Below are 15669 nucleotides of genomic sequence, written 5' to 3' on the forward strand. Positions count from 1 at the left end.
GGAGAGCATCTAAGGGTGGCCAGCTGCGACAGCCAAACCCAGACCTCACCCAGCTGCTCTGCAAAGCACTAGGCAGGGCTCTTCCCGCCAGCTTCCTCCTCTGCAGGGAATTTGCGTGTGCAGCTACGGCCAGCAGACGCAGAGCAGCTGCAACTTCCCCATTCCAAAATCCCCCAGTTTGCCCTGCAAGCAAAAGTTTTGATCCCATAAAATCATAGAATGGTTTGGGTAGGAAAGGCCCTTAAAAATCATCCAGTGCCACCCCTGCCATGGGTAGGGACACCTTCCACTGTCCCAGGTTGCTCCAAGCCCCAATGTTCAACCTGGCCTTGGGCACTGCCAGGGATCCAGGGGCAGCCACAGCTTCTCTGGGCAACCTGTGCCAGGACTTCCCCAGCCTCACAGCCAGGAATTCCTTCCCAATATCCCATCCATCCCTGCCCTCTGGCAGTGGGAAGCCACTTGTCCTGGCAGACCCTTGTCCCCAGTCCCTCTCCAGCTCTCCTGGAGCCCCTTTAGGCCCTGGAAGGGGCTCTGAGATGTCCCTGGAGCCTTCACTTCTCCAGGAGAGCACCCCCAGCTCTCCCAGCCTGGCTCCAGAGCCGAGGGGCTCCAGCCCTTGGAGCTGTACTGTAGATCCACATCCTTCTGCTCTGACCCCAGGGCTTGGGCAGCCCTTCAGGTGGGGTCTCACCTGAGCAGACCCAGAGGGGAAGAATTCCCCCCTTCCCTGTTGCCCATGCTGTGGGATCAGCCCAGCACACAAGGATTTTCTGGGCTGCAAATGCCCGTGGCTGGGACCTGCTGAGCTTTTCAACACGTCCTACTCCTCAAGACTGCTCTCCATCCATTCCCCACCCAGCCTGTATTTCTGCTTCTCACTGAGCCCTGCAGCACCAGGCTGCAAATTCTTTCTTCCTGCCATGAAACAAGCTGCAGGAGTGAGGGATGCAGGATTCCCAGCCAAATCCTATGCATTCTGTCTCTTCTTCCCACTTGGAGTGCCAGCCAGGTGGAGAAGCACTGGGCTCCAGCCTGGTGATGCTGTTATGTCCCTTTCCTGGAGACATCTCAGTGTGGAGCATCCCTCCCCATGCTTTCCTCTCTCCAGGGAATGCAAGGTGAGGAGGGAGTTCAGGAGATGTTACATTACCAGCTGGAGACAGAGAAAATGAGGTTTATTACCCTGCTCTGCTTCAGGCTTTGGATGAATCACAAGTGACTCAGCTGCTTTGAAACCGTGGGCACTTGGGTCTCTGAACAGCTGAGGTGACTTTGGCACTTTGTGGCCCTCAGTCTTCTCTTCTGAGTGTTGTCCCCTGGTGGTAACAGGGGCAGGAATTCAGGTTCATTTCCTAAGAGAAGAAATCCCTCCAGGAACCTGCAGCAGCCATGAGATGGACTTGAGCTCATGGTCATTCCAGCCTCCACTCCTGGGAAAGGCAATCCTGTGAGCACCTTTGGAGCCTGCAGCACCTAATTATAAGGGAAGCTGAGGAGAAAGAGGGGAAAAAATCAAAACAAAACAAAACAACACCAGGAAAACAAAGGACATTTCTGAGCAATGATTGGTTTACCACAACTGCATTGCCATCCAGCCTCCAAAAATTCTGGAACAATCCCACTCCTGTGTCATCCTGTGTAGTTTCTGGAACTAAACAGTTGCTTTTGGGAGGGATACTGCACTATCCTGCTCCAGCAGGAAACCAAAACAGTGGATTTATCCCGTCCTTTCCTGCAGGAGGGACAGTCCAGTGGTTTCTAGCAGCAAGGAGGAGGTGTTTACACACATCTGCAAAGCCCTCCCAGGCCCAGGGAGCAGCCAAACCCGCAGGGTGGCAGGGAGGCCTGCCAGGAAAAGAACTCACAATCCTCTGGGATGCAGCAGGGCATTGAAAAGGTAAAATGGGAGATCCAAGGAGGGCAAGGAGGGGGAGATGCAGCTATGGATGGACTAGAAAAACATGGAGAAGGAGGAGGAAAAGGGAGGTAGTGAAGGGACCGCATCAGCACCAAGTAAATGAGGCAGTGACATGGTAATTAGCCTGTCTTTCTTACTGGAAAGGTGTTCCCATCAGGAGGATTTCCTTTGGGCATCAACCAGGGACAGCACAAAGCATCCATCCAGTGCTCCTAGCACAAGATAGGCCACTGAGGAGGGTGCTTGGGCAACTGAGCTCCATTTCCCTGCCCTGCCAGAGCTTTCCTGCAGGAAGCTTTGCACCCCTGAGGGAGGAGATGAGGGCAGGCAGCCAGCCCACCTCGTCAGGTGCCAGGGGGAGAAACAACAATCCTGTCTGAACAAGAAACATCCAAGGGTTTCCAAGCCTGCCTGCAAGATTTGGGAGGGCATGCAGGGATATTACCACATTCCAGAGTGCAGCAGCATGGCTAAGCTGATATCAATCTTCCTCCTTCACCGGGTCTGACCTCAGGAGAAGCAGAGGCTGTGCCTGCTCAACTCGGGGTGACTAAAGCAAGGTTTGATCCAGCTTTTCCTGGCCCAGGACTGTACACACACCATGCTCCTTCTCCAAGGAAAGGGCTGGGGGGGTTGGATTTTGCCAGCTCCTCTTTCCCCAAATCAACGGCAGTGACACCCATGTGAAAAATCACCTAGCTCTGTAGCTCTACAGAGAGGTTGATGTTTTTATTCGGAGTGTGGCCATCCCATGCCAGGAAGTTACACCACAGGGCTTCAAAAAGAGACTGGGAAAATGAAATTGCATCAACATTTAATGGGGTAGAGAGGGACAGGGATAGGCCTAAACTGGAAGGAAACAGACTCCTTGATTTTTAATGTTCCTCTTGTGCTAAAATTCCCTCCTTTAGCACCTGAAAATGCTGTTTTTATGTTTTAGCTTCTGAAGCTACTGGATGCTCAGAAGATGGGAAAAGTTTTTGAGCACTGGGTTTTCATAGCTCCCACCCTCACAAGTCATGCCTTAAATACAAACCAGCCAAGACTGGGGAGTGCAGGGCTGTTGGGTGACCTCCAGGACCATTGGGATGGACTGGTCCCTGTGGGGAACTGCTGGAGATGACAATGCACTAAAGGAGAAAAAGAGTCTAAGTATATCTGCTCCGGGCAGTGTGCAGGCCAGGGCCAGCCTGGTCAGAAGGAAGCAAATTCCCACTCCAGAGCCTGCTTGGGAAAAGGAACTCAGGAGGAGCTTACATCAGACTGGGCCAGAAGTGTCTCCATGTGTGACCGAAAGAAGAGCTCCTGGCTTGTGACAGGAGGCCAAGTGACTCAGTTGTGGTGGGTGGGGGCAAGGAGAGAAGGGGATGTGGTCAGGGAGCAGGGCATGAGTCACCAAGGAAGGGCATCTGCTGATAACAGCTGGATAAACTCAAGGCAGAGACATCGGGTCTGCTCAGGAGAACATCCGAGCTGGAAGCCAAAACCTGGAGACAGCAATCCCAACAGGCAGGGCAAGGCAGAGCTGTGAGAGCCTGGCACAGGCTCTTCCTGCTTGGCAGCTCAGCCAGGGTTTGGGATGAACATTTTCCAACAGGTAACGCCATGGCCTTGTGTCTCACATTCCGTGATTTCACCGTTTGTCTGGGCTTGGAGGCAGCCTTGCTCCCTGTCATATTCCTGCAACCTCACATCACCACGAGGGACAGACAAATCCGTCCCATTCCACAAGGCACCAGCCCTGCAGACTTCCTCTTTGGAGCAGTTCCTTACAGGAGTGCTCCTGGGCAAGAGGCAGGAGCACGGCTGAGATGTGGGACAGCACAAATCAGTTTGCACTCTGCCACTGCCTCCTCTCCTCCATCACCCTCAAAATGTCAGCTCTGAGCAGTCGGAGATCCCACTGAAGGAAATGAGGGAAAAGCAAAGGCACAAAGGAACCACCTTCACCTGGTGAGAATGACACAGAGGGTGCAATCTGCAGGTCTCAAAAATGCCCCTGGCAGCAGGTGAGGAACCTCAGGCAGGAACATGGGCCAACGTGTCCATCGAGGAGACCGAGGCACCAAGGATGAGAGAATTCATTGCCACGTCCCTGGGACATTGTGGTGCTCTGTGGTGCCCACAAGCCTGGGAGGCCATGGAAAAGCACACACTGGGGGCAGGATTCCTGCTGGATCCTTTACCACACATTAGTCAGCACTGTGGAGAATATGTGCAGCCAGAGTGGGATCATGTCTTCAGCTCCTACTCCCTGCTCTCCAACCAGCATCCAGCTCCTATGGAGCTAAAACCCTCCTGCAAAGCTATCCTCTCCCCGCTGGGAGCTGACTAATGAGATGTGTCATGGTCACAAGGCTGCCCCTCTGCATCTATCACTGCTCTGGCACTTCCCCTTCAGCCGGGAAATCGGAGAAGCAGAGTCCACGTGGCATAGGAGCAGTGGGGAAAGAGGTGCCTGACTGCAAACAGCAGCTCTATCCCTCTGTGTCCTTGGGGACTCATCCAGATGATCCTGCTGCTCACCCACAGCTCTGCCACGTGCTGGACCCGTCACTGAGAGGGCACCAGAACAAACAAGGGATGTGCTCTCTGTTGTTCACAGTGCCAGGGAGAGGGATCCTCATGGGGGAGGATGTAGATGAGGCCATGGAGACCATCTTTGGCACAGGAACTGGGGGGAGACCAAAATTCCTGAGCATGGGGAAGCCACAAACCAGCCAGCTCAGCCAGCAACACACGGGGACATCAGTCAGCTTCCCTGCAGGGAAATGTTATCTCCCCACAATCCTGTGGCAAGCAGGAAGGTATCCATTGCCAGGAGATGGACTTAAAAGCAAGCACATTCTAGGAAGAGGTCAGGAAACTCAGCTTTCCCCTAATTCCTGTGCCTTGGCCTACAGTCGGACCACATCTGTGCAGCTGTGCCATCCCAAGCACAGGACCCAGACACTCCCATTGCCATGAGGTTTCTTTCTACTCCTGTGTCTCTGGAGGCCAGGACCTGAAGGGCTAAACATGAGACCTCCTAAAACTCATGACCTAATGACCTGTGCAAGCACTTTATCCATCCAGGGGAGATTACAACCTATTTTTTTTTTTTCCCCATGCCTTGCCTTAAACGGAGGAATAATCTGTGTCTTGGAGCAATGCATCCTTTAGCTGTGTATCCTGAAACACAGCAATCCCCCATTTGCTTCCAGAAGTTGCTAGTAAAATTTTCCTAAGAAAAAAGCCTCCTTGCTGCTTTTGCCTCTCCCAGTGACTGAACTTCTCTGCCTGGATGTGTCCATTGGCCACACAGACCCAGCTACATCCTGATCCTTCCATCTCTGAATCATGGAATCGCAGCATGGTCTGGGTTGGAATGAACTTTAAAGCTCACCCAGTTCCACCCCCTGCCATGGGCAGGGACACCTTCCACTATCCCAGCTCACTCCAAGCCCTGTCCAGCCTTGCCTTGGACCCTTCCAGGGATTCAGGGGCAGGCACAACAATCTGGGCAAAGGAGGCTGAGTTACTCTGAAGAATAATCCCATTAAACACTACACACCAGGAGTGAATTACTTTATGTCAAGCCCACATTTGCCGACGTGTGCTGTAAATAAATCTTTGATTAGGGTAATAACCCTGGTGCAAAAAAAAAAAAAAAAAAAAAAGAGATTTACATTACCACCTTTGAGCTGAACACAATATCTGGTGCCTGCATGTTGCAAAAATTAGACCCTCCCTCCGACCACTCGGAAGCAACAGGAATCACAACTGCACTTTGTGGGAAAACCCCCGGGGCAGAGGGAATTGCCAAGCACTGCTGAGAGAGCACTTTTCACCCCAAAGGCAAAGGAGGTGAGCAGTCCTGATCCTAAAGCCTCCTGCAGAGAGCAATCCCACCAGTGCACAGATGCTCCAGCGTTACTCCTGGCAGTGGGAGCACTGAATTACTTGAATTAATTACTCCAGTATTACCCCAACTCCACAAAAAACAGTAGGATCATTTCCTTGCCTAGACAGCCTTAATGATGCTCCTGTGTGGCAAGCTGGGAAGGGAGCAAACAGGGAGATTACAGGTTTGGAGAGGCTGGAGTCAGAGCCAGCTGAGATGGTTGGAGGAGATGTCCGTGCATGCAGACAAGTGCGGGCACAGATGTCAGGCTGGCAAAGTGAAACCAGCAGGGCGCAATCACCTCCTCCTTGCCAGCCTCCAGCCTGCTCCAGGCATCTCCAGCCTGCTCCAGGCGTGCCCATACACTGGGGCAGTGGTTTTCCTGGCTAGCAATGGCAGTGCTTCCATGGCATCACTGATGCACTGATGGATTCCCAGCCTGCTCCACGCCCAGCCCACGTTCCCATCCTGTGGCATGGTGTCCTAACACACTGACCTCTGCAAACTGTACCCACAATCAGCTTTCTATTTCCATCCCTCTGTGCTCCTCCACACCTCTTCCACTGACAGCTTGCTCTCCTCGTGCTATTTGCTGGACAAGCTCTAACCAAAGCCTTGGAGGGAGGCAGCAAAACTTCCCTTTCTGCTAAATCCATCTCCCAGGACTGCACTAGCAACATCCTCGTGTGCCTACAGCCATCCTGCAATCAGTTCCTACCCCACTTCCTCTTCCCATGGCAATTCACACGGATGAGAGTCCAGCAAATGGGCCAAGTTTTATTAATAGGGATTAAAGAGATGTTGTTAACAGATAAAAGATGCAAACACGTTACCTGCATTACATCATCTCACACTGCTTCTCCAAACAGGCCCCAAGGTCGCTCCATCCTCCCTGTGGGACATCCAGGTCCTCTCCCCCATGCTCTCCACTGTCTCAGCTGCAGAAGTCATCCATATGTTCCTCCAAGTGAGCCCAGCTGATTAGGAAAGATATTAATGAAGTCAGTTCCAAACTGAATCCCTGAGCACTTTTGTTCGCATCTGAACACATCCTGTTTTTTATCCTGTTTCCAACCCACCTGAAACTTCCACAGCAATGCTCAGGTTGGCTCTCTTCGTCTCAAAGAAAAAAAAAAAATCCCTTATCAATAAAAGTCATTTTGGCTCCATCTATTCAAGCTTGTGATATCAGTCAGATGTTTATTGAGCTTTTCACTTGCTCGAAACATTGTCATAACTCACCTTGACTAAAATCAGTCCTTCTGCCTAGGGAGGAGGTCAGAGGAGCCAAAGTCAGGGGGTGGAGGCTCAAATTGGACATCAGTCCAGGGCTCAGGCTGTGGGTGGCAGCACCTCTGTGTAAGAGTCAGCAATGTTGCTGCATCTGGGCAAGAAAATTCCCCCTTAATGAGCTTTTTGCTTTTCAAAGACGAGCATGAAGCTGGGTCTATAAATGGAAAACAAACTAATGGGCCCCAGTCAGGCACAAGCGCCTGAAGATGTGTTTCTCTGTGAAGATCATCTCTGGCAGCGCCAACGTCACCCCATCCAAATTAGAACAGGTCCAAAACTCAGCTAAAAGTCAAACCAAATCTCCCTCATGCTGGCAGTGAAGAGAAATGACACAGATTGCTGTTCCCAAGAGAAAACTAGCCCTGTCCTGCAAGGAAAGGAGAATCAGGGAGCAAAGCCTAGGATCTTGACTGTTCTTGACTGTTTGGAAGTCGGCAGCGCTGCTGATTCGTGTCCAAAAATGTGTGGATGTGACACTTGGGGACATGGTTTAGTGGTGGGTTTGGCCATGCTGGGTTGGACTTTGTGGACTTGGAGGGCTTTTCCAACTTTAATGATTCTGGGATTCCCACAGAACAAGAATTCCTTGCCCCAAACCCTACAAGACTAAACAGTGACATTGAATAGGAGTGTATTTAACCACAGGTACATTGATGAAAGCCCACAGGCATCATCCCGAACGTGGCTAAAAAAGCTGCCAGGGACAAATCCGTGTGAGCCCACAGGGCCACTGCAGCCATCTCTTGGAAAAGGGCAGGGATAATAGTGTGGCTGGACAGTGCAGGAAGCGAGGTTCCACTCAAGAGCAAGCAGATGCAAGATATCCTGGGAGAGAATTTCCCAGGAATGCATGGCGGGACATGGATGCTGCCGCACCACTGCCACCCCAACAGCATCTCAGAGGGGTCACAGCCGGCTCCTTCCTCAGGCACCACTTCCTGACCACTCCCAGCTCTCAGCAGGAGCTCCCACTGGGTGCAGAGACACTAACTCAGCACCTTGGAGGCAAAAGAGAGCCGATGACCCTTTGCAGATCTTTGCAGGAGCTCCGTGCTCCTCGTGAGGCGCCGCAGACGGAGGGCCAGGAGCGCTCCGTGCCTCACACATCCCACGGACAAACAGCGCATCCCACTGCTGTGATTCACTCACACTCCCTAACCTGGGAAGGTGCGAGCGCTGGGGTGGCTCACAAGGCTCTGCCTATCTGAGCCTCGGCATCAGACCAGACTGGAAATAATTTCTGGAGACGGGGAAGGAGTTGCTCCAGGCAAAATTTTGGTGCATTAAATGTCTGGTGAGGCCCCGTGAGAGACAGAAGCCAAATCAATTAGAAGTCAAGGCCTGATGCCCTTCCTCAGCTTTATGGGAACTTCCACCAACCTGCACTAGGAAAACTGTCTTCTTAGGAGGCGATACAAGAGTCAGGGTTGAGGAGAGAACTCCCAAATATTTGAGGTGCCTCAGAGAGGAAGCAGCTTGTCCTGCTTTGTTTGATGGTTTTAAAGATGAACAGGGATCACTCCAGCCTAAAGCAAGGCCCAGACCAGGAGACACCATCCCATAAAGACAGGACTGAGGAGGGCAATTCCAGCAGCACAATGCCAACCTTGGCAGCCTTTCCCTGGGCTTTGATCCTGAGGCCATTTGAGTTCAGGACACAGAGACTGCAGAGGTGACGTATTACAAAGCACCCATCTCATCTGGCGTGGGCTTCTGGAACTGCTGAAACACTCAGTCCCTCCCTGATCCCTTCTAGCACACCATTCCAGAATCCACAGGCTCGGCATCTTTGACTGCCAATGGCCAACATCCGGAAAGGATAACCCAGCTTTCCCTATGTATCTCCATGAAAACAGCCTCCATAAACTGCTTGGGATTAATCCAATGATCTCGACCATCTGCCAGCTGCGGCTCTGGAAGCAGGTGAGGGTTGCAGTAGGTTTGCTGCCAGCACTTTGCTGTGTTCCCACTCAGCTCTGCAGCTTCAGGAGGGTTGGACAGGTTCCCCCAGCCGTGATGGGAATGCTGAACAAGAGAACTGCAGTGCCTCATCCCAAGTACAGCATGGAGGGCACTGTGTGAATCCCCAGTCTCTGCAAGAGCTGGGAACTGTGGGATCTGGTCCCTGCAAGTGCATGGCAAAGGGACAGGTGACAGCAGGGAGCATGCAGCCACCATGCTCCGTGTTTTCACATGGCATCCATGAGAAAGTCCAGTCTTGGTTGCCCATCTGGAGCACTCCTTTGGCTGCAGATTGGGCTGACACAAAACCCCAGCTCAGAACTGCAGAAGCCTGAGGGATCGTGGAATTCCAGGATGGTTTGAGTTGGGAGGGAGCTTTAAGCCTATGTCTCATTCCACTGCCTGCCATGGGCAGGGACACCTTCCGATAGGCCAGGCTGCTCAGAGCCAGTGGTGGTGGCTACCAGAGAAATATCTGTGAATTAAGCCCAAGCTGTTCCCCTTGGGAATCACCAAGGCCTGGCAGTGGGATTCCAGCAACCAGGGACCTGGGAAAGGTGGCTGTGCCCTGTGCTCTTGCCACCAGCACCCACCACCTCTCAGAAAGTGGCTCTGTCCTCCCAGGAGCCACGGGAGCCACGTTTTATCCCCATTTCCAGAAGAGCCGTTGCTACAGCAACAGAAATGGTTTGCATTTTTAAATGCTTCCTCAAGGACATCCATTAAGAAGGCTGATGATCAGGAGAGCAGAGGGATGGCCCCAGCCCTGGATGAGCAGGTCTGGAGTGAGCCCAGGTGTCCATCCATGTAATGCCTGGATATTCTGGAGTGCAAGAACCTCCTCTTCACACTCCCCTTGCAGAGGAGGCTGCTTGCATGTGCAGCATGGAAGAGAAGATCCATGCAGGAAAACTGTTACTGGCAGCTTGACACAAACAGGGAAAAACAACCACAGCCTCACAAAAAAAAAAAAAAAAAAAAAAAAAGAAAAAGAAAAAAAAAAAAGGGGGGGGGGCAGGGGGGTGCAGGAAAGAAAAAGGTCCTTTTCTCCAGAAGGTACTAAAATTGACTGCACTGTTGCCGTTTAAACGGACAAGGACGTTCCGGCAGCACTCGCCAAGTTTCCTTCCCAAAAAAGACTTACAGAGAAAGTCCTCTGAGGGATAATTAACTGGCTGGCAGACAGGAAACGAGGATAAAAATAAGTGGAATATTTCCACTGTGGAAGGAGATTATCTGTGGGATCTCTTCCCATGATTGCGCAGTGAGTCGCAGATCACAGAGCTACTCCCAGCCAGCCACTGGAGCATGGGTTTGGATGCCACCAGTGTAGAAGGGAGGGTTCCCAGGCCATGGAATCATCACAGAATGCTTGGGTTGGAAGGGACCTTAAAGCCCATCCAGTTCCACCCCCTGACACCTTCCACTACCCCAGGTTGCTCCAAGCCCCATCCAACCTCCAAGGTGGAGCATCCCCTCTTTTTCTGAAAAAAATTACTTATGGGACACTGTGATGGGTGGAGGGGAGAAACAAAGCAGTAACCAGCAGGTTTACACCCAACATTTATGATGTTAATTGTTTTTAAATCCCCACAGTGTCCTGAACATGTTTTGCTTGGGTGAGAATCCCCTCAACACGTATGGGATGAATGCAGACAGCGCAGATTATCAGTGTGCCCATCCACGTAAACTCCAGCTGGAATGTTTGGCCTGCCTCTCTTCAATGGATGCCTCCCACCCTGGCAGCTTTGGAATCTTCTCCTGGCTCTCAAACCAAGCTGAGCTGGTGCAGAGAGTCTCTGAGAAACCACACCCTGCATACGTGGACTGCATGGTCCTGCCAAGGGCTCGGTGGCTTTCTGTGCCACTGGCTGAGCCAGTGGTGGCTACAATAATTACAGGGCAGCATGTGAACCTCAGGGGAGGCAGAGGGAAAAGACAGACTCGGTGGAAAAGGAGCTACATGTTGTGGAAATCAATGATGCAAAGGGAGAGCGGGGTGTGGGGATGGTGCATGGGAAAACAGGTGCCAGTCCTGGCTGGAGAGTCACAGCACTGCAAAAGGCACCTGGCAGGGGACACTGGTGGCAGTGAAGCCATGGTCAGGTGAGGAAAGGCTTGTGGGGCAGCTGGACATGCAGCAGGAAAAGCACAGCTCAGGCACCAGCATTTGCTTAAAGGGAGAACAAATGAGACATAGGAAGGACATGGAGAGAGTCCAGAGGAAGCCACGGAGATGGTCCAAGGGTTGGAGCCCCTCACCTCTGCAGCCAGGCTGGGAGAGCTGGGGGTGCTCATCTGGAGAAGAAAAGGATCCAAGGAGACCTCAGAGCCCCTTCCAGGGCCTAAAGGGGCTCCAGAAGAGCTGGAAAGGGACAGGGGACAAGGGATGGAGAAACAAGACACAGGGAATGGCTTCCCACTGCTGCAGGGCAGGGTTAGATGGGATATTGGGAAGGAATTGCTCCCTTTGAGGGTGGGCAGGCCCTGGCACAGGGTGCCCAGAGCAGCTGTGGCTGCCCCTGGATCCCTGGAAGTGTCCAAGGCCAGGTTGGACACTGGGGCTTGGAGCAGCCTGGGACAGTGGAAGGTGTCCCTGGCCCTGGCAAGGGTGGAATGGGCTTTGAGGTCCCTTACACCCAAAACCATTCTGGGATTCTGTGATCCCCAAGTCTGACTGTGGAAGAGGCCATGGTGGGAGCTGTGGTTTGGAGTTTTGATCCTGCCAGCCACATGCATTGAAGCATTGGGAATGTCCCCAAACACTGGTGGCTTGCTGGAGATGTTTTAGTTGCTCCCAGTTGTTTGTTTCCTTTTTGTTTTCTAGGCTTGAAAGCTTCCTTCTTGACCAGCAGCCCTGGTAGCAAACCTTTTTGAAAAAAAAAAAGACCCTTTAAAAAAGGCTGAAGCAGATATTCTCTGCACTGGTGTGATTTCAGAGCTGGGATTTAAAACCCAGGCAAAGCCAGACAATGAGCTCTTGCTACAGACTGCAGGCTGTGGGGTTTGCTTCTGGAACAGACCTGGTATGGGGGGAGAAGAAATCTCCTTCTACCAGTGAAATCTTGGGTGCTACAAGTAAGCAAATTCCACTCTCCAGCCCCCAAAGATCCCCAGCCTCCAAACACGTGTGTTTCTTGCTGCCCTGCTGCAAAGCTCCACATCTTCCCTCCTCCCACCCACCGGCTGTCTCTGCTGCAGCTCCCAGCCTTTCCCCAGGGCCTGCTCAGCCAAGGATGCTCTTCCCCAAAAGAGCTTCCCACAAGCGCTCTCCCCTCAGCCGAGGAATGCTCTGACATGAGAGCTGCTGTCTTCCCAGCCTCTTGGGATCACTAAAGTTGGAAAAGCCCTCCAAGATCAAGTCCAGCCTGGTACTGCCAAATTCACGACTAAACCGTGCTACCCAGGCTCTGATTTTTGCCCATTTTTCCCCTTCCATTCTCCATCTGAAAAGAGAGAAGCACTGAAGCAAAAGTTTTGCCAGCAGGTCAGTTTTCTGCCTGTGTTGGTAACCCCACACCAGAGATGTTAGCGGAGGTGAAAGGGTTAAGGCAGGCTGGGGACAAAAGCAATGGATTTACTAAATGAAGCAGAAAATCCCACTGTTTTCTTTCCTGCCCTTGCTGGAAAATATTTGCCTACTGTCCTCCCAGCTTCTGTCAAAAGCCTTGCAGGAAATCAAACTGTTCAAATCTGCTTTTCTGGTTACAATGGTTTCTAGCAGCAACCTCTTCTTCTCTCTCCCTCCACACGTAGCATGGCAGGGGTTTAACACCCATCATTGATAAAGATTTTTTTTCCTCCCCCTGTCTGATCCACCTCAGGTTTTCCACCCTTTGAAATGCCCTCAAGTGTGGCTGAGGCAGAGCAAACAACCAGAGGAATATCCATGAGGAATTCCGGCATTCCCAGTGGCTCGTTTTCCCTGGCCCCTCTGAAATTGCCAACTCCTGCAGCCACTAAGCCTTCTCAGGGCTCTCAGGAGAGAGGGAAAGTTCCTTTTCGAGGAAAAGCAGCAGGATTGCCTCGCTCCCTGTGCGCTTCCTCCTCAGCAAAAGGAGCCATATGGCAGCGCTTAACTGCACTCACTGTGCTGGAATGACTTGGCCTTCTGGCTCTCTTCTCCAAGGCTGCCCGACTGTGCAGTTGCCACCAAGCAGCCACCTGCCTGCCTGGCACACGCTGTCCCCCTCCCCGGGCTCCAAACTTCTGCAGGCAGATCCAGAGGGCTGCGGTCCATCTCCAACCCTGGATTTAGCCTGGTCGAGTTTGGCGTGACCACCCGCAGAACCATGGCGTAGGCAGGTGTGTTCCCACTGGTCCTCTCCAGGTCACAGCGTCCCCCATGCTCTGTAAACCAGCATTCGAGGCCAGCTCCTCCCCCTCCTCTTTTTCAGACCCCATCATGTGAATTCTTGTTGTCTCCTTTGGGTCATGAGGCTTGAGAATGGTTTATTCCCCTGTGTGGCCTCTACCCTCTCCAAAATGAGTGAAATCTCAGGCCAAAGAAAAAGCCAAAGGGAAAACCCTACAAACTCGAAAACGAGTTTAGGGGAATATCAACATCTGGCAGTTCTGTGTCACATTGTGTCACACCTGATCCCATGTTCCAGCTCAAACCCTGGGATGGACACCCTGCTCTCCTCTGTACCAGGAGCATGTCAAAGTGGCCACAGGGTCCCTGGGTAGCAGCTGATGAAGCAGAAGCTGCTCTTCTTCTTTGGGTCACCTCCTGGAGCCAGGTCTGTTGAGAGGAGTCAGGTGGAGGACCAGCTTTGGCACCTCTCACAACGGGATTCTTGGGGTGTCCCTGTGCAGGATCAGGAATTGGAGTTGATGATCCTTTTGGGTCTCCTCCAGCTCTGGATATTCTGTGATTCTATTCCCTCCAGCAGAGCCGTGTGTGGAGCAGACAGATCCAACAGGGACGGTCACAGACCTCAGGAGCTGGAAACAGCAGGAAACAGGAGCCTGAAGTGCTCTGAAAATAAATTCAACCTCAGGACACACTGTAAGAGAAGCCAGGCAGGTGTTAAATCACAACAGCAGGTATCTGCTTTAAGATCTTTTGCACAGCAGTGTTAATGATAAAATCCAGGTTTCTGCTTCCCTATCGGAGAGAATAAATATTGGAGCCACTCACCATTACAGCCAAGCAGGGAGCAGGGTCTGGGTGGGCTGGCAGGGGAAAGCTAAGATTTTACATGGGTGAGTTAAACAGCAATAACATTTCATGTTAAAGAAAAAAATCATGTTTGGTGTTAAACTCGGTATAGTCAGAAGGTGAGGCTCGCTTCACTGCCAGTAGAGGAGATCCATGGTGGGTTAATCTGTAGCTTACACAGATCACTTTACAAGTTAATCCAGTTCCACTGTCCTGGGGTACCTGGGATTACTGCAGTGGCTGTGCCAGGCTGGGCTTGTCTGTGCTGCTGTCTCTGCCTCGGTGTCAGGCACATCCTCCTGCTTTGGAGAGAAGGATGCGACCTGGGGGGACCAGAAACATGCACTAGGCAGCTCCAGCACAGCCAACTCCCTTTCCCCTGGGCTCTCCCTGTCCAGCTGTGTTATCAGAGCCTGTCATCCCTGCCCCAAACTCGCAGAGTTTGTGGGCGCACGGTCAGACCACCCAAAGGGAAAGGAGGAACATCTCCCATGCGGGTGAAAACCACGCTCAGCCCTCCGGAGAGGTGGTGGCTCAGCAAAGCTCTGCAGGATCCCTGCCAAGCACGGAGTGTGCCACAGGATCAGGGGCTGCTCCACAGACAATGCAAGGAGAGCACCCATTAATTCGGCTTGCTTTGCACAGTCTTATTTTTAGCGCCTGCAAGCGGTGCCAGATTGGCAGCATTATAAATAGAAGACTTCTATTTATCCTACAGTCTCGCTACCGCCGTGCTAAGTCAGTTTTACGACCTCAATAAGTCCAGATTAGGTGCTCTCGGGGCTGTGTCACCATAGAAGTGACATGAGGAGTCTGAACCTCCTCTGTGTTCAGACACAGCTGGGGGGGCTGCTGCCCCTGTGCCCCAGCCTGGTGCCCTCTGATGTGTCATGATGAGACAGAAGCTGCCACTTAAACAAGACAGGGGATCCCACCTTCAGACCCCTCAGTCCCATCTAAAAGGTGATTACGTACCTTACATTTTGGGGATTTGAGGGTTTGCCTCCCAGGACAGGGAGCATCACACTCTACACCCTGTCCCTGAATGACGGCCAGATGCTGTTCTGGGCAGGGAGGAAATCATCAGCTGAGGAAAACGTGATGTCCTTGACCACATCAGCTGCACCCACGATGGCAAAACACCAGGGCTGGGAGTGAGAGCAGCGTTCTGCTCTGGAAAGGAGGGAAAAAAAGGGGAACAGCAGGAAAAACAGTGTGGTTTGAATGAATAACATATATTCAATAGTAAGATGTTGCATTTCTAACAAGCTGACTGTCAATAACAATTAAAACACCAGATCAGAATCACAGAATGGTTGTGGTTGGAAGAGACCTCAAAGATCATCCTATTCCATGGGCAGAGACACCTTCCACTAGCCCAGCTTGCTCCAAGCCCCATCCAGCCTGTCCTTGGACACTTCCAGGGATTCAGGGGCAGCCACAGCT

The 15669-nt window shown here is 52.1% G+C and overlaps 1 long non-coding RNA gene across 1 annotated transcript; it reads right to left on the bottom strand.

The window, feature by feature from the left end:
• Positions 1 to 1221: 1221 nt before the first annotated feature.
• On the bottom strand, positions 1222 to 6920 carry LOC136292933 (uncharacterized). Its single transcript, XR_010722002.1, has 3 exons — positions 6884 to 6920; positions 6638 to 6781; positions 1222 to 1492 (listed from the first exon to the last, which is right to left on the bottom strand). It is a non-coding gene; the product is annotated as an uncharacterized lncRNA (long non-coding RNA).
• Between the last annotated feature and the right edge of the window lie 8749 nt (positions 6921 to 15669).

This window comes from Chamaea fasciata, unplaced genomic scaffold (genome assembly GCF_029207755.1).
Source record: "Chamaea fasciata isolate MVZ Bird 193981 ecotype frontalis unplaced genomic scaffold, bChaFas1.0.hap1 SCAF_8, whole genome shotgun sequence".
NCBI classification, from domain to species: Eukaryota; Metazoa; Chordata; class Aves; order Passeriformes; family Sylviidae; genus Chamaea; species Chamaea fasciata.